The sequence below is a fragment of the Halichoerus grypus genome, chromosome 4 (assembly GCF_964656455.1).
Source record: "Halichoerus grypus chromosome 4, mHalGry1.hap1.1, whole genome shotgun sequence".
NCBI classification, from domain to species: domain Eukaryota; kingdom Metazoa; phylum Chordata; class Mammalia; order Carnivora; family Phocidae; genus Halichoerus; species Halichoerus grypus.
The window spans coordinates 133,737,364-133,760,451 of NC_135715.1; the positions used below are offsets into that span (position 1 = coordinate 133,737,364).

Consider the following 23,088-nt stretch of genomic DNA (forward strand, 5'->3'; position numbering starts at 1 on the left):
CTTGTTGAACCTGTGCAAGCTCGTATTGATTGCTATTGATAAACTATATTGTAATAAAAAGAAATGTTGCCTGGGCTTAATGCCAAGTTGCTAGAACTACAGATTAGAGTACATTTTTTTTTTTTGGACTTTTTTGAAAATTGGGATCATATTTGCCCATCTCGAGTCTTTCCAAAGCCACCCCAAATATTCTTCTAACACATTCTTCACAGTTCCTTAAAGATGGTCAAAGGGGTTCAGCGATTTCATTTGCAAGTGTTTTCAATACTCTGAAACTTATCCAGGTTAGGTCACTCAAGCTAATTTAGAACATCTAGGTCACTGGATTTCAACCCTGGCTACACATTAGAATCACCTGAATCATTAGACGCACAACCTTAAAACTACTAGTGTTTGGGTCCCTTCACAGGCCAATGGAATCAGCGTCTCTGGGGTGGGGCACCAGCAGGGTATTGCTTCCTTAAGCACCCCAGGTGATTCTAGTGTGCCAGCAGAGTTAAGAGCCATTGAAGAGTGAGTGGAGGTTTTTTAAAATCTAATTCCCAGTGCCCACAGAATCAGAAGCTCTGTGGTTGAGGCTCAAGCATCAATAATTACAAGCCCCTCAGATGATACTCAGGTGCAGCCGGGACGGAGAACCACTGAGCTGGGTGAGCCCGTAAGCTCTTCTCCCCTATTTGAGCTCATTTCCTTATGTCAGAACTTGCCCCATTCTTCTTTTTCCTGTCTGAAGGGAATTCGCCCTGACAAAGAAATTCAAAACAAAAATAGAAGTTCCTGATGCCTTTCACAGAATTTGTTTTACAGTTTTATCTTGGCTTTTCTTTCTTTCCCCCTCAGTACAGTTTGAAATCTTTTTTTTGTTGAGAAAGAAAGAGCACACACGCGTACCTGTGCCAGTGGGGGGAGGGGCAGAAGGAGGGAATCTCAAGTAGACTCCCTGCTGAGCTCGGAGCCCTGAGCCCTACTGGTGCAGTGCTGAGGCTCGATGTAGGGCTCCATCTCATGACCCATGAGATCATGACCTGAGCTGAAACCAAGAGTCGGAAGCTCAACTAACTGAGCCACCCAGGTGCCCAATGACTGAAATCTTGATTTGACCAGCTTGTCCCTAAAAAAGACACTGTCCAATCCTCATGAAGCCTACCATGTCCCTAGTTTTCAAATCTAGAAACGTTTATGGAGTAAACAATTTACAGTCTACCAGCTTAGTGCAATATACCTCCCAAACTTTTGCCCCCGACCTGCAGGACAGGTATGATTGATACCATTAGGCAGATGAAAAAACCAAGGCTCAGAAAAACTAAGTGACTTCAGAACTATATAGCCATTAAGTGACAGAACTAGGATTTGAATCCAAGTCTCTTTGGCTCTATAGATCATACTCTTTTTCAATATGGCATGGTTCCTCTCAAGTTTTTTTTGTTCCTCAGAATTTTATTTTTAATTAAAATCTTAGATTTACAAAGGGTTAATTCAGGTATTGAGAAATTTTCTGGTATACTAAATTCTTATCCCAGATAAACAAGACCAGGCATGGAATATCTGTCACTGATTCCTAGATGAGTTATATTAGCATGACCTTGAAGCAGGCAGTCTAGCCCTTTCTACAAGTCATAGCCACAAGATTGGACCTTGATATCTTCAAATGTTTGCATGAGTTTTTGAGCCATGGAAGTACAGTGCTTATAGTCACTATATTTCCAACGTATTTTCTAGCTTGTTAAATAGTATTTTTAAAATGCTACAATTCCTGGGGCACCTGGGTGGCTCAGTTGGTTAAGTGTCTGTCTTTGGCTCAGGTCATGATCTCAGGGTCCTGGGATCAAGTCCAGCATCAGGCTCCCTGCTCAGCGGGAAGTCTGCTTCTCCCTCTCACTCTCCCTCTGTGCGCTCTCTCTCAAATAAATAAAATCTTTAAAAAAAAATACTACAATTCCCTGCAATCCTCTCCCCCCAAATAGAAATCTAAATAAATCCACCATATCTCACCTGTTAACTAAAGTCTTATCTTATTTCTAAGATTTAGATATAATACAAACCACTGAAAGTATAGTCTTAGATTTAGGTCTAATAGAGCTAATTGGTCTCCATTTCCAAAGAAGGTAAAACATAAAATGGGTTTGAGTTATATTTGAAGCACTTAGATTAAATATAAGGAAGTTCTTTATAATGTTAAGTATGGGGAAAAGTCTCTAAGAGACTTGATCAGTAAAATCAGGACTTAAAAGTGAAGAGAGGAGGAATAACAGGCTACTTCTTTAGGGATAGAGTATTTTGCACTGGCAGATCTGGGCTGTTTGAGATGCATTAGGACAAGTTGGAGGAATCCTGCCCTGGAACTTAGAGAGAGGTAAAAGGAGATCATTTACTCTAAGATAATCCTGGTTATAATAGTTTAGGACTACAGTAAGGTGTCAGAAATGGGAAGTGAGGGAAATGCCTGCCTCTTAAAAGTTAAAATGCCAGAGAAATACATTCTGGATCAGAGTATGTAGGATCAAAGTCACCTTAAGAAGACAATGCCTCCCAGGCTAACAAGGCTCCACTGGAACTTGTTTTCATGTAATTTCTGCTCTTCATCCTTTCTGCTGCCTGGAATGGGTCGAAATGGCTGGAACTCTCAGTATCATGAGATGGCATTGGGAATAGAAGCCACTTTGATCAATATAGCAAATAAAAAAAATAGCAGGCTGAGTCTCTGAGGACACAGAAAGCTGCTATAACACCACACCTAGGGGGTCTACTTCCAGACCAGAAACTGTTCTTCATGTTAGCCAGATGTTATGCATTCTTCCGTGATACACAGCCCAACCCAATCCATGCCAATGGAAGTACGGTTCACATTTTGATAAGCTCTTGAGCCGTCCTAGCCCAGGACCCCCTGGAAAGCAAGGAGAAAAGATCGATTCAAGGAAAAGGTACCTAAGACCAGTTTAGGAAAAATATATAGCTACCAGATCAACTTAGCAGCTAAGGGTGTTACCGAACTGAAAATACTCTGCTGACCAGCTCAGAGATGCTAATATGGCCCTTGGCCTGACCAGAAGAAAATGATTTTAAATCTGACTGGATTTTGATCCAAGTCTAAAGGAGGCTGGGTGAAGGGACCAAGGGAGCGAGCACTGTTGAAGAGCTCCATTGCACGAGGGCTAACTGCCTCCTAGATAGATGTAAAGATGCAGGAATCAATCCAGAGTGTTACCCAGATCCCAAAACTGAAGAAGCGAGGCCTCTCAATGTCACCTCAAGAACTAACCTTGTGGCAAGGGCAGCACACATGAGTAAGAATCTCTAATTACTTTTTTTAATTGATCTCAGCTGATCTATTCATCTGGTACGACCTACACTGAATGGAGGCTCTGCATTAGTCCTCTCCTGGCTGTGGGGCTTGCTTAATTATTCCTGGCATCCAATTGATCACCTCAGAGCCTTCCTCATGAAAGATGTCACTCACACCTCAGAGAAAGGCGCTCTTTATAGTGTAGCATTTTCTGTAGAGGATTTCACCTACCAAATGGGAAAATACAGCTTGTCAGGCAGACTGGTGGAACATTTTTCATGCTCTGAAAGTTTTCTTTCAGCTGTTCAGCCGGCCATGCTCTGGGCCATTTTCAAGACCTACTGAGAGCCAGCGACTGGCTGTGCCCACAGACCGGGCTGCCATTCAGCCCTCCTGGTAACACTTCTGTGCTGGAGCCCCCTTCAGAAGGACCGTGTTGCTTGAGAAAGCGCAATGAACTGCCGTTCTGGGTTCAGATTGTGACTCTGTGCCTCACTCTGAAGTGGCCTGGGGTGACATCTTCGGGCAACTTAGTTAATCTCCCAGGGCTTCAGTCCACTTATTTGTAAAATAAAGGGTTAAATTAGTCTTTAAGAACACTTTCAACTTAAAATGTTATAATTTTTGTGGGTTTTCTTATTGGGAATAGAAAAATGAAAACCTCTCTTTGTTTTCTTACTGCACATGAGCAATTATTTTTTATTGCTGAAATGACACACTTACTTTGCCAAAAAGCACAAATGTATATTGGAAGAAAGATTAAAATGTAGATCGTCCGTATTCTTACCACTGTTACTGTTTTGTATATATCCCTACAGACTTCAAGCATAAGCATGCGAGAAATCTTTTTGCAAAAATATCACATCCAGTCACCTGTCCTGTGGTCTGCTTTTTCACTGAACACAATATTCAAAAATTCCTGTGTCAAATATCTATATCTATATAGCTGTATCTTTCTATATATATATATACACACACATACACACAAACACACACATCATGTTAATGATCACACAGAATTCTGAGAATGGAGTACAATTTATTTTACCAAACTCCTGCTTCTGCTATTATAAATATTGCTATATTGAACGTCCCCATATATACAGCTGATCCTGACCAATGCAGGAGTTAGGGGCACCAACTCCTTGCTCAGTCAAAAATCCACATATATAGTTTCTGGTTCCCCAAAAACTTAATTACTAATAGTCTCCTGTTGACTGGAAACCTTATTGATAATGTAAACAGTCAGTTAACACATTTATATTATACGTATTAGACACTGTATTCTTATAATAAAGTAAGCTAGAGGAAAGAAAATGTTATTAGGAAAACCATTAGGAAGAGAAAGTACATTTACAGCACTGTACTGTATTTATAAAAAAAAAAAAATACACATGTAAGTGGATCCACGCATTTCAACCCTGTGTTATTCAAGGGTCAACTATACATCTTACCTAATTTCTTTTTCCTTCGGAAAATTCCTAGAAGTGAAATTCCTGAATTTGACACTATCCTTCTTTTAAGGATTTTATACGTATTCCGAATTGTCCTCCAGTAAGTTGTATGGATTTACTTTCCCCAAACAGTAAGTGTGCCTTTCCCCATCCTCTCTCCAATTCCTTTTACTTTTTGTCGTTCTGCTAGGTATACCCTAATCCTTTTCATTTTGTATTCTTTGGCAACAAGTGGGATTTGTTCTTTTTGTTTCTTTTTCTTGGAGCTTCGTGTATTTTCCCTAGAAAACTGTCTATGTCCCGTGTCCATTTTCTCTGTTGGGACTGTCTCTGGGCTCTCTTGTACAGGCGTAACTGCTGCCACCTGAATGTAATGGATGGGTGACACATGACAGGTGAAGGGGCAAAGAGAGAGGGGTCCCCTAGGAAGGCCTCTAGGAGTCCCGGGAGCTGGCGGACAAGCCCACGTGCTCCCACATGCCCACCCCGCACCCCCAGCCCCTAGGTAACATGCTGCAGACGCGGAGAGGAGGGAGATCTAGATCATGTGCCCCTAAGAATGTGGAGGGAACTGAAGCAGCCCTCGGGTGACTACTTGCACCTTGGCTGTCACAGTAGGGTCAGGATATGGGGAGATCTAGAACAGTCCAGGAGCCAAGACGTAGAAAAAGTGACCGGAAGACAGTGAGTGATAGCATGAGGTGGGGGAGGTATACAAAATGTCCAGCTGCATTCAATATCCACCACATATTTATGCTTCAGTTATTTGATAAATATTTATTGAGTATTTACTATGAGCCAGGAACTGCGCTTGCCAAAATAAATAAATATACTACAATAATATCGTTATTTCTATCGTGATTTGGTTTTTGTTTCTTCAAAGGGACTCCATTTTTCAGCATTCAGCAGACTAGGGGGTATTTCATTTCAAATAGTTAGCACGTATAGTCAGAACACTGAACGGGGTAGGATCCGAATGGATGAGTTAGAATACTCTCCAAGTGATATGTTGTCTTTATGGAACCACGTGACTAAACAGGACCTGGGGTTGACAAGGGGATTTGCAACAATGCCTTAAATGGTTTCCTTGGCGCTGGAGAGAGTGATGTAACGCTATGGCCAGCCAACTTACCTCACGGGAATGTGTTTTCACAAAAGGCAAGCTATCAAGAGATTGTTTTGAGTAGTGATAGAAGTGGTAGGACCAGAAATGGTAGTGGAACATCTATCAGTTTTTACAGTAATGTGTATTAAAGCATTTTTATGTGAAAATCTCCAGACCATTGACACGAGAGAAGTGGAAATTTCTGAATATGATGACCCTGTGGCAGCTGGTCAGTCATTCACTACAGCTGACTCAGAGAAGACTTCAGACTCCGTAGAATCCAGCTGCTCGACCTTGCCTGTCCCCAAATACCACTTTCTGGTGCCATCAAAAATCAGTAATTCGGTCATGTGGATTATCTCAAAGGTAAGAAGTAGCACAATAAATAAGTCCCTCCTCCTTTATTACTTGCTCAACATTATGCCTGTCTTCACTTTTCACCTTGGGCATATCACCTACTTGCCCAGCCAGTTTTTCCTTTCTGTGAGTTTTGTTCCATAGGACCTGGGGCTAAATACCACAACTCGCAGCTTCCAGGCAAGGGGGTTGGGGAAAGGAGCAGATTTTGCAGTATCTCTAGCAATTTTCCAAACAATAGCCATTCAGGAACATAGACCTTTGTTTCAGCGGTTCAGGAGAGTTCATTCTGAGGAGAGAAAACTCATTTGCTGGTGGCAGTGATTCAAGCTGCTAACTTCACAGAGAATATCGCCAGAGCCAAATTCTTTCCCAGTTATGGAGGTCAGAGGTGAGCAACTGTGCTTACAGGGCAAAGCTCTTTTATGGATCCCCTTGGCTTTCTGCTTTCTTCTTTACAGCGGATTAACACCCAATGGCCATTTCTTTAAAAAAGAAAAAATTTAATTCCTTGGTTTAATTAGCTTTCCTAACACAATACTCACCACAGCCTGCCGGGATCCAGACCAGACAATGACGAGACTTCGTGATACTTGATTTCAGTTCAAGGTAATTCATTGTTGTAGCTCACTTAATTCCAAATGTTGTCTCAGGGTTGTGTGGTCAAAATAAGGCCTGAATTTAACCCTTGACCGGCACACGTGAGGACTTTTACACGCTGAGTTAATGTATCCTCTGTAGGGGCTCTTTGGAGAGCCTGAAACTTCTTGCTTTGGTTTGACATTTTGCCTCAACTTCACGGTCACTGTCTTAAGATCAGTCCTCCCTCCCCCTCTTCAGAGCATTTGCTGATTGTGTGGGTTTTGCTACTGTTAATTTTAACATACCGTGGAGTACTTCTTTCTGCCTCATTCTTTGAACAACCAATAAACAAATGTTTATTGAAAATCCAGAGAGCATGGTTTATTTATACATTTACTACATATCTGCAGATTTAGATAATCATATTTATTTTTATTCTTTTAGGACAACTTTTCAGTATTATATGGTAGAGACAATAATGTTAAGTGCATGAATGCTAAGCCAAATTGCCTGAGTTCAAATCTGGCTCTGACATTTCACAACTGTGTGATCCTGGGCAAGTTAAGTGACGACGCCATGCCTCAGCATCCTCATATGTAAGGTCAGGATAATAACAGTATCTACTTTGGGGCTTGTTAAGTAGTAAATTAATTAAGAGAATAAAGCAGTTAGAACAGTGCTTGGCTGATAGCAAGTCCTCATAATGTCATTCATAAGCAGCATTTATTAGCAGATATCACTACTGAGAGATCAGTATTATTTCACTGAGGAATGAGATTGTAAATTATCTACAATTCGCTGTCCTGTCAACTGTCTTTCATCTATAACCTGGTTTGTGCAAGGCATGATGGGTAATGAAGCCACGGGGGGCAATCCTACATAAACTCTACTCTTGACTTGATTGGGACTGTTGCACATAGATCACAATTGTGTGATGATTTGCTGCGTGAAGAAGTCGCCTCGTTGCACTGGCCTGGCTAGTGACTGAGTTAGGACCCCGTACAGCACAGGATAGTGTGAAATCTCACAGCATTCTGATATCCAATGCCTTCTTTCCTCTAAGGCTTTCGAAATGACCTCACCTTTGTTGGTGATCTCTGCTCCTGGAAGAAGCCCAGGACACAAGAAAGGAAACAATCCCTGGTGACATTTAAGAAGACCCTTGAAGGTGGTGTTATTGTATGTTACTGATTCTAAGATGCACAGTTTTTCCCACCTTTTTATTCTTCTGAAATCAGAGGCAGCAAAAAAGTATTGTGGGCGCCCTTGCCTCTACATGCGAAAACGTGGTCATAGGTGCTTGGCTGCCACTTCATTTGAGTTATGCGCAATGTCACTACCACAGGACTTGAGCTTTATTGTTGTTAAAATATCTTCAAAATGATTCCACTGTGCTATGAATTGAGATGCAAACTTATTATACGTGCAGGAAGGCACAGAAACAGAGCACTGTAATATGTGATTAAAAAAAAAAAAATGATGACTGTGCTCACTTTGTACTAAAATTGGAACGATACGGAGAAGATTAGCATGGCCCCAGAGCAAGGATGACCGGCAAATTTGTGAAGCGTTCCATATTAAAAAAAAAAAAAAAAATTATGACTGGTAAGTCTAAAAGAGCACTTTCATTAAACATAAAATAAAATTCTAAGTGCTAAGAAAGCATGGGCCATAGTTCAGTTGGCAGCATTTTGTTTCTTCGTGGTACATAAAATAATGCTTCATTTTATAATTAAAATTTTCTTAGATTTGATGAAATGTACCTCCTAAACCTCAAGAAGGAAGATTATAAAATAGCTACCTTGAAATTTTCCACAACATTCCAAGTTTTCAATTTTTGGCAGAACCAAATTCTACCTACATTCATATTTAATTTTTAAACTCCTCTCATTTTTTAAACTTAAATACATTTCTTTTGAAAGAGAAAGTATAGTCTTGTGAAACGAAGGTTTTACTGTGCTAGTTGAGTGGTTTAAATATGAATTATAATTAATCCCTAACTATTAAGCTGAAAAAAACATGTTTGACCACTTACCATCTAAAGTCATCTTATTGGGGCACCTGCCTGGCTCAGTCAGTGAAGCACGCAACTCTTGATCTCAGGGTTGTGAGTTCAAGCCAAAAGTTGGGTGTGAAGATTACTTAAAAATAAAATCTTTAGAAATAAATACATAAATACAACCATCTTACAATAGAATGCAGGCATATGCAGAATCCTGTGGGGAAACCCCACATTTAGGTGAGATCCCCCTGCTCAGATCGGTCACTTCCTTCCAGCCACTAAGCCATTTCCACCATTTCCAGACTCTTTATTTGTACTCACTTTCAAGAAAGAAATTCACACTGAAAAATCCTTCCCAAACTGAAATCAGAGAGCTACCATCAATTTATGTGTTTGACTTCTCAGCACCCATTAATTCCCATGTTTGTTTTTGTTACTCAGGGCTGTAAAGTTCGATGCCCTGTTTCAGCCATGATGCCTGACTCTCTAAGGTTGCTGGACACTTTGTCATGAGTTCTTACCAACATTTTGATACAATGACTGTGGAACTTTGGGAGAGGGGTTTGATTTTAGCCTAGGGAGATCATTTTCAAGATCGGTACTTGTCCTTCATTTACTTTCAGTTTATAAACCCAGTCGTAGGTCATCTTTGACTCAATAGAGCATCACTTTCACAGATGGACAGGACTCTTGTATCAACAAGATGAGGAAATTCTGTTTATCAGCAAGTGACACTTTCCCCACTTTCCACTTCCTACTAATTATCGCTGTTAAGTTTTCAGGGTCCTATCACAAAGAGCAGTTCATTAATTTTAATTATTTTTGAAATTCATTGGCTCCAATACAGAGTGAGGCTGGCAGATGCCAGAGGGTTAGAGTTGCAGAAATTAATTAACAAAGAGTGGAAGCTCTTATTAGCCGATGTTTTTTGCTATCTTCCTTTTTTTTTTTTTTTTAACCACTTGAGAGTGCGTCTCAGACCCTTCAGACCAGAGGCAGGAGAAAGGTTAGAGCTGAACATTCAAGACATAAGAAATTGAAGTCGCAGGCCCTGGCCAGGAGCAGAGTGCTTAGCTTGTTTTGCATTATATTCCAGCTGTATCACTATCGGGTCTGGATTTAGAAAACCCACAGATCAGTTGGTGCCCAAATCACGTCCAACTGGTGTCCATGTTTAGTTGATTCCAGATAGAAGTTGACACTTAGAAGCTTGACTGGAATCCCTCTGCATGGCAACCTGTTACAATTCGATTTCAGTGGCCCACAGAAGTGCTCTGCTCTGTGAAGGTATGGCACTTCGCTGGTGGTCTTTAAACATCAAACCAGTTAGAATCTGTTGCTGTATATTCCACTATTAAGTCCATATCTGTTCCAGTTTCTCTTGTAAAAAGTAGCCTCCTGGGGCGCCTGGGTGGCTCAGTCGTTAAGCGTCTGCCTTCGGCTCAGGTCATGATCCCAGGGTCCTGGGATCAAGCCCCGCGTCGGGCTCCCTGCTCTGCAGGAAGCCTGCTTCTCCCTCTCACACTCCCCCTGCTTGTGTTCCCTCTCTTGCTATGTCTCTGTCTGTCAAATAAATAAATAAAATCTTTAAAAAAAAAAAAAAGTACCCTCCTGATGTGGAAGAGTAGTGCTCTCTAGCATTGCTAGAGGCAGTATAAATTGGTACAATCTTTCTGTCTGTCTGTCTTTCTTGCCTTTCTTATCTTTCTTATCTTTCTTGTCTTTCTGGAAAGCAAAATAGCCATAGCCATAAGGTGTCATCAAATGCACATACCATCTGACCAAAATTTCCACAACCGTTTTGTTCAAGGAAATAGTAAGAAACGTGGGCAAAGACTTCTCAACGGGGAAGTTCATTGCACCATTAATTATAGTAGTGAAATATTAGAAAAACCTAAACATCCCAACTGCTTGAATAATATACAGCCAGCAGAAGTGACGCCATAGAACATTTGATACTGAAAACTGTTTATCTTATATTGTGAAGTTAAAGAACCATGTCCCAGAACTATATAGTGTTATTCTAATTTTAATATTTTTATATAGTTACAGCAGTTTATGGGGGCAGAATTGCAGTGTACCTTTTATTTTCATCCCTATATGCTTCTGTATTTTTCAAATTTTCTCCATTGACCCACCACCACTCTTATAATCAGAGAAGGAACATGAAAGGCTTTAAAAAACAAGAAAGAAAGCACCTCCTTGAGACATAGCATAATTGTTGGAATTAAAAGTTTATCAAAATCAAGGCCTTATTCTTCCTGAAAGTTCAGGAAAAGGAAACTGTGATTTGCTAAGGGCTTGTCACATATTAAGCACTGAGCTAGGACCTTTTTACATATATATTTTTTTAATTTTATTTATTTATTTGAAAGAGAGCACGCACGAGCAGGGGGAGGGGCAGAGGCAGAGGGAGAAAACAGAGTCCCCACTGAGCAGAGTCCACGGGGCTCGCGGGGCTGGATCCCAGGACCCTGGATCATGACCTGAGCTGAAGGCAGATGCTTAACTGACTGAGCCACCCAGGCGCCCCCCTTTTCACATATATTATTCCACTTAATCATCACAATAGTCTCTAAGGCATGTACTATTATCTTTAGGATAGCTAAATAGTTCTGGCATATGCAAAATAGAGAATAATATAACAAGCATAGAGAATAACATTAAAAATATCCATATTTTCAGCTTCCAACTTAAGAAATTAAATATTTCTGACACAGGCTGCTGCCTGTGTACTTATCCCCAGGGCCATTCTGCTTTCTTCCATTGAGAAGTAACCATTATCTTGAATATGGAGTTTATTATTCCTCTGCAAGTTGTTGTTCCTTTGCTGCATATGTTGGTATCCATAAACTAGACCGAATCAGTTACTGTCCAATCAGGAAAATGGGAATCACTCTATGTATTACACACAAAGGGAGATTTAATACTGAGAATTACAGAAGTAGAGAAGGGGCTGGAGAAGCAAATGGGCTAATGTTTAGTTTCATCCATTTGCCTCCCAGATCAATTCTCTATCCTTCTTTGGGCCCAGGAAACCGAGCCGTACAGACTGCCTCATTGTACTCTCTCGACTTCTGACGTCTGGCTGGTTTTGGCCCGTAGGAGCTACTGGCAAGGGGTTGAGGGGAAGAGGAGAATGGGACCAGAGGAGCTATTCCCTTGGCTTCCTTCTTGCTGGGTTGCTAGCACACTGGCCCTGCGGCTGCTAAAATAGCCACAGATAATACGGAAATGCTCATTTCCAGTCACCCCTTCCTCTTGCTGCTGCTGCTGCCGTTGCTGGAAGCACAACCGGAACAGAGAGGGAAATGGCTTCTCCCTTTCTTCCGTTTCCTAATCTCCTGTGACGTCCAACCAGGGCCTGTGACATGGCGTTCACAGGTTGCCAAGTCCTTGCAACACAGAGAGTGCGCAGAAAGGCTGGAGTGGGGCTGAGCGCCCACAGCACATAACCCGCACGAGGGCACGGTCTTGTTTGCATGTTTAAAACCGTATAGACGGTGTCATGCTGTACGTATCCTTGCTCTCTCGCTTAACCTTGTCCTTTTGAGATCTGTCCATGTTGACACATGTGGCTGTAGTTTATTCATTTTAACTGCAATGTTGTATTCAGCAATGGTATTTCCATAAGGGAACTAGTGAAGATAGAAACGTGGACATTACTGGCATTAGAATAAAAGAGATATAAAGATAATATATGGCAAATTATAAACAGCAGGTAAAGTTAGATTAAAGGGAAACATTTCTAAAAACTTTTCATTCCTTCATTCAGCACAGATGCATTGAGCTTCTACCTTGTCCTAGGCATTGTGCTTGACACAAAGCAGAAAATTGAACATGACCTCGTCCCCTGCTCTCGGTTGCTGATGCATAGACAATTAGATACACGATTTTCATCAAGGTCGTAAGTACTATGATAGGGTTATGATTATGGTGCTATAGAGACACAGAGCTTGATAAATAGAAAAACTACAGAGCAATTTCAGTTATATAGATCTAAAATTTCTAAATAAGTAAAATACTGTATTGTAAATGAAATTCAGCCGTATAGTGAAGAAATGATACCATGACGAAAAGAATGCAAACAGCTTCAACGTTTTAAAAAACCTATAAGTGAGAAAAATCATGGATTAAATGGAAATATGTCAAAGACTCATTTGAAAAAATTCTGCAGCTTCTCCTAATAAAAAGTTGAAATAAGATTAGCAGGATTCCATCTCAACGTAATAAAGATTAGTTAACAAAAACTAAAAACAAACATCATATTAAATAAATTATTTACTACATTTCCATGTAAAGCAGGAGTAAGATACCACTAGCAATCATCTTGTTTTGGAAGCCTTAGATAATACAGCACATTTAAAATAAAATTGGGCATTGTAACAAGTATCAAATTGTGAATTATGATATTGCTATTAAAATAGAAATATCATATATAAGATTTATTTATTTGAGAGAGAGCACACGCACGTGCACGCACATGAGGGGGAGGGGCAGAGAAGGAGGGAGAGAATCCTCAAGCAAACTCCCAACTGAGTGCGCAGCCTAATACAGGGCTCGATCTCAGGACCCCGAGGACCCTGAGATCATGACCTAAGCAGAAACCAAGAGTCAGACGCTCAAACAACTGAGCCACCCAGGCACCCCTGTCCGTGATATATTATTAAACAAAAGGAGAAGGGAAAGCAAATTGCAAAGACCTGGGTATGTGACCTTGTGGTGGGGAGGGGAAGAACAGGCAACGTGTTTGTACCTAGGTGTGTATCAGTTTATATTTGTTGAGGGAAAGAATGGAACTATACATACCAAACTCAACATTGATTATCTCAGAGTAGAGAGTAAGAGTTAGTGGACTTTTTATTGTTTTAATTATATATCTTTGTATTATTTTAAGATCAGTCCCTTTTATCATCTAAAACAGAATTTTTAATTTTTAATCAAATGGTTAAGGAAACCTTTCTGTAGTGATGCTTGAGCTCAGTTTGAAAGATGAGCAGTGTTCACTGAAGAAAGAATCAGTAAAGGGAGCTCTTCTCTGCAGGGGACAGCAAGAGCAAAGATGGTGCATGTGAGTCATCTCCATCATCACCAGACTCTGACATTTATGGGTTTACATGTGGGATGGTTGGTCCTAACAAAAGAGCAGTGACCAAATTCAGCAAATTCTCCTCTCCTTTAGTGTCATAGTTGGAAGGAAGGCACTAAAGGTACCCTCCCCAAAGAAGCTGATGGCCTGACAACATTCCTTTATGATCAAACATTCTCTTTATGATCAAAGAGAAGCCCTAAGCACTTCTACTGAGACTGCAGCTTCCTGATCAGTCTCCAGGAGGGAAGGGCTGAGTCAAGCTGTGTGTATGCGTGTGTGTAAGGGGGTGTTCGCGATTAGAGATGATGGGAGCATTTCCATTCTTTCCCACCAGCTAGATCATTCTTTCCTTTCTTGCATTTATTATTTTTCTTCCTTTACCCCTCACTCTATCCCCAGCTTTTCCCTCACTTTCACCCGGATGCTGTGTGGCTGCACCATGAATATTTCCACCATAAGTGGTCGAGCAGTCCCTTTGCTCTACAGTCATGGCATCAAGCCATGTACCAGGAAGAGCCTCCTTGGGGAGGGGCTTCCCCTCCTCAAGATACACGCCTGGTGGGGAGACCTCATTCTGGAATTCAAAGTTCAGTTCCCAGACAGATTCACAGCAAAGACACAGTAGGTCCTTCAGCAGCTCTTACCCTATTCTGTGACCCTGCTCTGGCTAACCCAGGGTCCACCACATCAGTACCTCCATATATATGTAACTGGGGTGCAGGGGTGCAAGAGCACCGGGCTTTAGGGGTCCCAAACAGATGGGGTTTGACCACTTGCCCCTGACAAAATCCAAAGACAGATGAGCGGTGGTGAAACAAGAAAGGAATTTATCTCAGTAAGGCCAACATCGGGAAGACAGCAGACTAATGTCTCAAAGACTGTCTCCAAAGTGCTGAAAAAACTTCTAGGTTTATATAAGGAAAACGTGGGACAAAGGTCAGAGGGTAGTGCAGGTGGGCAGTAAAGGTCAGTTGATCATTGTCTTGGGGTCAATCACATGGGGTCTTGCTGATATCAGGTCAGGCGTTATTGCTTGAAGGGGTAGTTTCAGTCCCACCTGGGATGCTTTGCCCACAGGGTCGCTAGGCTGAGTTAAGAGCTGGAAAGAACTTAATCACGTAGAAAGTACAGACTGAGGAAACAATGGAGGTAGTTGAAGTCCTCTCTCAGATATACCCTTCGCCCAATATCTACCTGCTCTGACTCCACTGAACACTAGCAACTCTTCTTAAAAGGCAAGCACCACTGGCTTTAGGAAAATGTTCCCATCCATACCTGTCAAAGAGCCAGGGACTAGGGTAGACTCTTTATTGTTTTTTTCTCATTTTGAGAAGCCCTCGAATGCTTTTATAGTAGTTTTGTTTTGGTCTTGCTTTGCTTTTGTATATTTTTGTAAATGTATTATGAAAACAAAGTATTTTTTATAATTTTTTTTTTTGGAGATAGGGTGTGTGCCAACTGGGGGGGAGGGGCAGAGGGAGAGAGAGTCTTTTTTTTTTTTTTTTAAGATTTTTATTTATTTATTTGACACACAGAGAGAGAGCACAAGCAGGGGGAGTGGGAGAGGGAGAAGCAGGCTTCCCGCTGAGCAAGGAGCCCAATGCGGGACTCGATCCCAGGACCCTGAGATCATGACCTGAGCTGAAGGCAGTCGCTTAACCGACTGAGCCACCCAGGTGCCCTGGGAGAGAGAGAATCTTAAGCAGGCTCCACGCCCAGCACAGAGCCTGACACAGGGCTGGATCTCACAACCCTGAGATCATGACCTGAGCCTAAATCAAGAGTTGGACACTTAACTGACTGAGCCACCCAGGTGCCCCAACACAAAGTATTTTTCAAATAAGACATCTGAGCAGGTGCAAATGAAGGCCCCAGGATGGGGATGGGTGTGCAATACCACTGTCAATCTTCCTCCATACCCCTTGTCACCTTTTAGAAGGCAAAGAAGGAATTCACAGCTTAAGCTAACCCATTCCTTTCTCTAAGCCCAAACTCCTAGAATATACTAACTGTATACTCAAACACAGCACAGATGGAAGACCACACTCTTCCATTAGAAGAATCAGGTATATTTGGAAAGAATACATGTCCTTGGTTATAAAAGGAAGAGCATCCTCTTCAAAGAATATACTAGCGTGAGAACTCATCGATTTTCTCTAACTGAACCGAACTTTCTTATTGAAAGAAATTTTCCTCCAAAATAGGGCTGGGGAAGCACTTCTGGCTGACTAACAGAGACACATCCCCAAAGACAGGGTCTAGGGCAATGGTGGGAGTGTCCTAAGCATCATGACATCCTTGGCTCATGATGGAAGGTATTGGCTGGGGACACAAACTCCCTGGGGGTGTGGACCCTCCTGTCCCTGCTTGGACAATGCTAGCCCTCAAAGCCTACTTGATTGGTTGCACAAGGTGGCACTTGTAGTCAGAGGGAGACCCTTTATAGGGTGCTCTGCCCTGAGGGCTCTCAATTCTTTCTGCTCCACCCATGTACATGCCCCCATGCTAGTGTTGCTCTCTTTTCTCTTCCTGCTCCCCACCCTTCCCCAACATTCTAATCCTTCATCTCATTATACAGAAAAATTCACGTCTCCCAAGTTCCCCCCCCACCCCAACTAATCCTGATTTGGGAAGTCATAGAGGCATAAGTCAACCTCTTATGGAAACCCATCTGAAATTATATATAGCAATACATTTCGCTTGTTTTGAATCAAACTACAGTCAATTCCTTTATGATTCTTTTCCTATCTACTTTCTATCTTTTCACCAAAACGTCTATTGGCCTCTCAATACTTTTTATTCTTTTAAAATTATGTGTTTCATGGAAGAATTTTAATTTTCTAATAAAACAGTAAGTCTCAGTCAAAAAGTCCAACTGATATATATTCCTGTGCAGTTAGATTCATATGAGATGGAAATGTATATGCCTGTAGCCAAGCTGACACTTTAATCAGGAATTATAATCAATTCCGTCCCCTCACTCCCATGCCCCCGCAAAGACTGCTGTGTTTTCTGTCCCTATAATTTTGCTTTATCCAGAATGACCTAAATAAATAAATAAATAAACAAATAAATAAATAAATAAATAAAATCTACAGCATGTAGCCTTTGCTGTCTGGCTTCTTTCTCTTAACATAATGCTTTTGAGATCCATCTATGTCATAGCCATAGTTCCTTTTTATTTCTGAGTAATATTCCATTGTTTGGATGCGCCACAGTTCATTCATCAGTTGATGGACATATAATACCGAGACTGGTATTATAAATTAAGCTCTTGTAAACACTTGTCTGTATGTTTTTGTATGTTCATTTTCTGTAGGCATTTATCTGCTGTAAATTTATAGGAGTGAGATCACTGGATCGTATGGCGTTTGTTTAACTTCATAAGAAACTGCCAAACGGTTCTCCAAGGTAGCTGGACTACTTTGTGTTTCCACCAGCAATGTTTCAGCATTCAAGTTACTTTGCATTCTTGCTCGTGCCTCGTAGTGTCAGTTCTTTTTATTTCGGCTACTCTGATAAGTGTATAGTAGTATCTCACTGTGATTTTAGTTTTCACGTCCTGAAGCTTATGATGTTAAACATCTTCTCATGTCCTTATGTGTCATCCATACATCTTTTTGTGTGTAAAATGTCTGTTGAATCATTTTTGTCCACTTAAAAAATTGAGTTGTTTTGGGGTGCCTGAGTGACTCAGTTGGTTAAGCGTCCAGCTCTTGATTTCAGCTCAGGTCATGATCTCGGGGTTGGGAGATGGAGCCCTGCATCACCCTCCACACGAGGCGTGGAGCCTGCTTAGGATTTTCTCTCTCTCCCTCTCCCTCTGCCCATCACCCCCACACTAAAAAAAATTTAAAAATTGAGTTGTTTTCTTATTATTGAGCTATGAGAGTCCTTTATATATTGTATATATATTTATTAGATATGTGTTTTGCAAATATTTTCTTCTAGTACATGGCTATCTTTCCTTTTTCTTAATAATCGTCTTTTGCAGAGTTAAAATTTTTAACTTTCATGAAATGTCATGTGCCAATTTTTTATGGTTTATATGTTTTGTGTCCTATATAAAATCTTTTCCTATGTTTTCTTCTAGAAGCTTAAATATTTTAAGTTTTGCATTTAGGTATATTATCTATATACTTGAGTATATATTCGAGTTAATTTTTGTATATGATATGAGGTATGTGTTGAGATTTTTTTCTTTTCTTTTTTTTCTTTTTAATATGGGTGTCTAGTTGTTCCAGTACCATTTGGTGAAAAGACTGTCCTTTCTCCATTGAATTGCCTGAGTACTTTTGCCAAAAATCAATTAATCTTATACGTGTCTATACCATGGATCTGTGTGTCTATACTGTAGCCAATATCAGCATGACTTGATTACTAAAGCTATATAGTAAGTGCCTCATGGGCCTTGACCTTGGGACTAGGGAGGTCAAGCCTGGTAATTCTATTCACTTTGTCAGAGTCTGATTTAGGCATGAACATATGATACAACCTTGGTGGATAAAGCATAAGTGTTCTGGATGGCTTCTAAGGAAGTGTGCTTTGGTCTTAAAAAAGATACAAAGCCAAAAATGTATTCTCTTCTCATACACTGTCACATGACAATGTAATGTGTGGAGCTGCTATAGTCATCTGGTTTTCATGTGTGGAAAGCTGAGAGAAGCAGAGAGAAGCTCACCCACCCTGTATCCGGACATCATTGAGACCATGAGTTAGCCAATTCTGGAATTTCACTGTTTCCAAACTTCTTGTTATGTGAAATAATAAAATTGCCTCAATTTATAAGCCACTTTTAGTTGGTTTATGTTACTTGCCACTGAAAGCATTCTATTGCAGCCCACATTGAAGGCAACACAATGGAGAACAGACTTTGTTAAAAACTCAGTAAGAGACGAGGAGGACAAGATTAAGAAAAGCAAGAGAAATGAAACAGATGAACAGAGATAAAGAGGATTAGAGAGAAAATTCTAGAGAAAGAAAATAGCCAAGGAATACCTAAACATACATTTAGTATCCCTAATAATGAGAACTAAAATATTGAATCTGAATATATACTTGAATAAATAGAAGAAAAATTAACTACTGAGGACAGATACCACATAAGCATTAAACAAATGGAGAATCATTTCTTATTCTAAGATTGAAAGACAACATCATAAAGTCGTCAGTTCTCTCTAAATAATAAGTTTAACAAGATCCCAATAAAAACACTAAGACTTTTTTTTTTTAACTAGGCAAATTGATTTGTTTAGTTCAGGGGTCAGCAAACCATGGCCTATGGGCCAAGTCCAGCGCATCCTGTTTTTGTAAATAAAGTTTTATTAGAACACAGCCACACCCACTCAATTACTTATTGTTTTTTTAAAAGACTTTATTTATTTGACAGAGAGAGAGAGAGAGTGCACATAGCCGGGGGAGGGGGGCAGCAGAGGAAGAGGGAGAAGCAGGCTCATGGAGCAGGGAGCCTGATGTGGGGCTTGATCCCAGGGTGACCCAAGCCAAAGGCAGACGCTTAACCACTGAGCCACCCAGGCGCCCCTCAATTACTTATTGTTTTTTTTTTATTATTATGTTATGTTAATCACCATACATTACCTCATTAGTTTTTGATGTAGTGTCCCATGATTCATTGTTTGCGTATAACACCCAGTGCTCCATGCAGAACGTGCCCTCTTTAATACCCATCACCAGGCTAACCCATCCTCCCACCTCCTCCCCTCTAGAACCCTCAGTTTGTTTCTCAGAGTCCATAGTCTCTCATGGTTCGTCTCCCCCTCTGATTTCCCCCCTTCATTTTTCCCTTCTTGCTATCTTCTTCTTCTTTTTTTTTTTTTTTAACATATAATGTATTATTTGTTTCAGAGGTACAGGTCTGTGATTCAACAGTCTTACACAATTCACAGCGTTCACCACAGCACATACCCTCCCCAATGTCTATCACCCAGCCACCCATCCCTCCCACCCCCCACCACTCCAGCAACCTTCAGTTTGTTTCCTGAGATTAAGAATTCCTCATATTGTTAATAGCTGCTCTCACTATATACAATGACAGAGTTAAGTAATTGCCATGGAGATGTAGGGGCTGCAAAGCCTAAAGTATTTGCTATCTAGTCTTTTACAGAAAAAGTTTGCTGATCCTTGATTATATTTTGGAAGCATATGACAGTTTGATTTCACAGGTCCACAGCTAGAATGCAATTTGACTAAGAATGACTATCTCACCTACATGTTATTTAAGTGTCAGGGGGGGAAAGAATTTGTCTTCACATGAAACAGCTATCCCCTTGGGGTAATTTCCAGGGGGAATGAGGAATAATGTGTTCTCAAGCCCTTTGTAAGTCCCTGAAAGCACATTGTGATCTTTACACAGAGACTGTCAACAATCGCCCCTAACATCACTGTACACATTTTGCTTTAATGACATGATTTACGTTGTCCCATGATCCAGAGCAGAGGCAAGGAGAAATAAATTACCTGGGATGACAAGATTGGTTTTGCTCTAACACTTAGGACCCATGCAGAACTCCACCAACCTCGTCCACATTCTGAGGGAATAATTTGGAGCAACTCATGAATTTCCATCTCTCCACAATATCAAGGGGGAAAAAAACCCATCAGGCAAGGAAAGCAGGTACAGTAAGTCAATATTGTTCTAACTGTGCTACTAACTGGTCCTACCAGCACCTTTTATTTTCAAAGGGTCAACAGGTAATAATTAACCTAAGCATTCATTCCCTAAAGAGACTCACAAAGTTGCAGGAAAGACTGAGCTGCTAGGAGACAGTTGAAAGAAGTAGACCTGGGAATGCTATTTAAGCAGATTCTTTTGTCTGAACGAACAAACAAACAAATAAACCCCACCAAAAAACAGGCTACCTTGAAAACTACAGGTTTTAGTTAAAAATACATGTGGTAATAAAGGTATGGAAATCTCAAAGAAACGTAAGAGCATTTGTATATTTTGGGCCTTATTCCGGAGTTTGTTTGCTGGGAATATCATACCCAGCTCTAGAGATTCTCTTTGACAAAGATGCAGAGACAATTCAATGGAGAAAGGATAGTTGTTTCAACGTAAGGTGCTGGGACATTTGGATGTGCGTACACACACAAAAAGTTAGCCTAGACACACACCTCATGTAACTCAAACGGGATCATAGACCTAGATGTAAAGTGTAAAACTATAGCACTTATAGAAGAAAACACAGCAGAAAATCTGTGTGACCTTGGGTTTGGTGATAAGTTTTTAGATATAATACCAAAAGTGCAATACATTAAAAAATTGACAAATTGGACTTTATAAAAATTATAGATGTTTGTGATTGATAGTGTTAAGAGAATGAAAAGACAAGCCAAAACGTCAGTGTAAGTCACATATTTGGCAAGGATTCATATCCAGAACATATCAAGAACCCTTAAAAGTCAACAGTATGAAAATAAATAATCCATGGGGCGCCTGGGTGGCTCAGTTGGTTAAGCAACTGCCTTCGGCTCAGGTCATGATCCTGGAGTCCCGGGATCGAGTCCCACATCGGGCTCCCTGCTCGGCAGGGAGTCTGCTTCTCCCTCTGACCCTCCTCCCTCTCATGCTCTCTGTCTCTCATTCTCTCTCTCTCAAATAAATAAATAAAATCTTAAAAAAAAAAAAAAAAAAAAAAAAAAAAAAAAAAAAAAAAAAAAGAAAATAAATAATCCAGTTTTAAAATGGGCAAAATATATGAACAGACAATTTGCCAAGGAAGATATATGGATGGTATATAAGTATATGAACAGATATTCAATAGCATTTGTCATTAGGGAAATGCAAATTAAAACCATAATGAGATACTACTATATAACTAATAGAATGTTTAAAACCCCAAAACTGACAATACCAGGTGCTAGTGAGAATGCAGAGCAATAGGAATGCATGTTCATTGCTGGTGGAAATGCAAAATAGTGCAGACACTTTGGAAGACAGTTTAGCAGATTCTTATAAAGTTAAACATAAACCTACCATGCAACCCAGCAAATCCACTCCTAGGTTTTTACCCAAGTGAATTAAAAATTTATGTTCACACAAAATCTATATGTGAATGTTTATAGCACCTTTATTGATACTTGTCAAAAACTGGAAGCAACCAAGATGTCCTTTAACAAATAACTGGAAAACAAATCATGGTACATCTATACAATGGAATACTATTCAGTAATAAAAAGGAATGAGTTACAGACACACACAGTATGCATGAATCTTAAATGCATTTTGCTAAGTGAAAAAAGCCAGACCAAAAGATCAACATATTATGTAATTCTGTTCATATGACATTCTGGGAAAAGCAAAACTATAAGGTTGGAAAACAGATTAGTGGTTGCCAGGGGTTAAAAGAAGGGGAAGTGGTTCATCACAAAGGGGACACACAAGGAAATTTTTAGGGTGATGGAAATGTTCTGTATGGTAGTAGGGTGGTAGATGCATGCATTTGTAAAAACCCATAGAACTGTACATCACAAAGAGTGAATTATAATGTGTGCAAATTAAGGGAAGATCAACCAGGGGCTCCTGGGTGGCTCAGTCAGCTATGTGTCTGCCTTTGGCTCAGGTCATGGTCCTGGGGTCAAGTCCCACATTGGGGTCCCTGCTCAGTGGGGAGACTGTTTCTTCCTCCCTTCCCCACTCATGCTCTCTCTCACTATCTCTGTCTCTGTCTCTGTCTCTCTCAAATAAATAAATAAAATCTTAAAAAAAAAAAAAAGAAAGAAAGAAAGAAAGAAAGAAAGAAAGAAAGAAAGAAAGAAAGAAAGAAAGAGAGAAAGAAAAAGGAAATCAACCAGAATGTCAGGGATCCCTGGGATGGAATACAGACTGGAACTAGTGAATCTAACTGTATTCCACAAGTGAAGATTGTATATATCTGACGTATATATGTATATCTTCATATATCACACTGAAGAGGGTAGGGGGGAAAATGGAGTTGACCTAAGTGACTTTGGAAAATGGTGTTTTGACTGGAAACCATAAAGCTAAAGATAGAGGGGTGCCTGGGTGGCTCAGCTGGGTAAGCATCTGACTCTTGGTTTTGGCTCAGGTCATGATCTCATGGGTCACGGGATCTAGCCCCCTGTAGGGCTCCATGCTCAGCGGGGAGTCAGCTTGAAGATTCTCTCCTTCTGTCCCTCCCCCCACTTGCATGCACTCATACACTCTCTCTCAAATAAATAAAGCTAAAGACA

The 23,088-nt window shown here is 40.5% G+C and overlaps 1 non-coding gene across 1 annotated transcript; it reads left to right on the forward strand.

Annotated features, from left to right (window-relative positions):
- The first annotated feature begins 8,259 nt into the window (after positions 1-8,259).
- Positions 8,260-8,363, forward strand: LOC118519709 (U6 spliceosomal RNA). Its single transcript, XR_004909294.1, has one exon. It is a non-coding gene; the product is annotated as a U6 spliceosomal RNA (small nuclear RNA).
- The last annotated feature ends 14,725 nt before the right edge of the window (positions 8,364-23,088 follow it).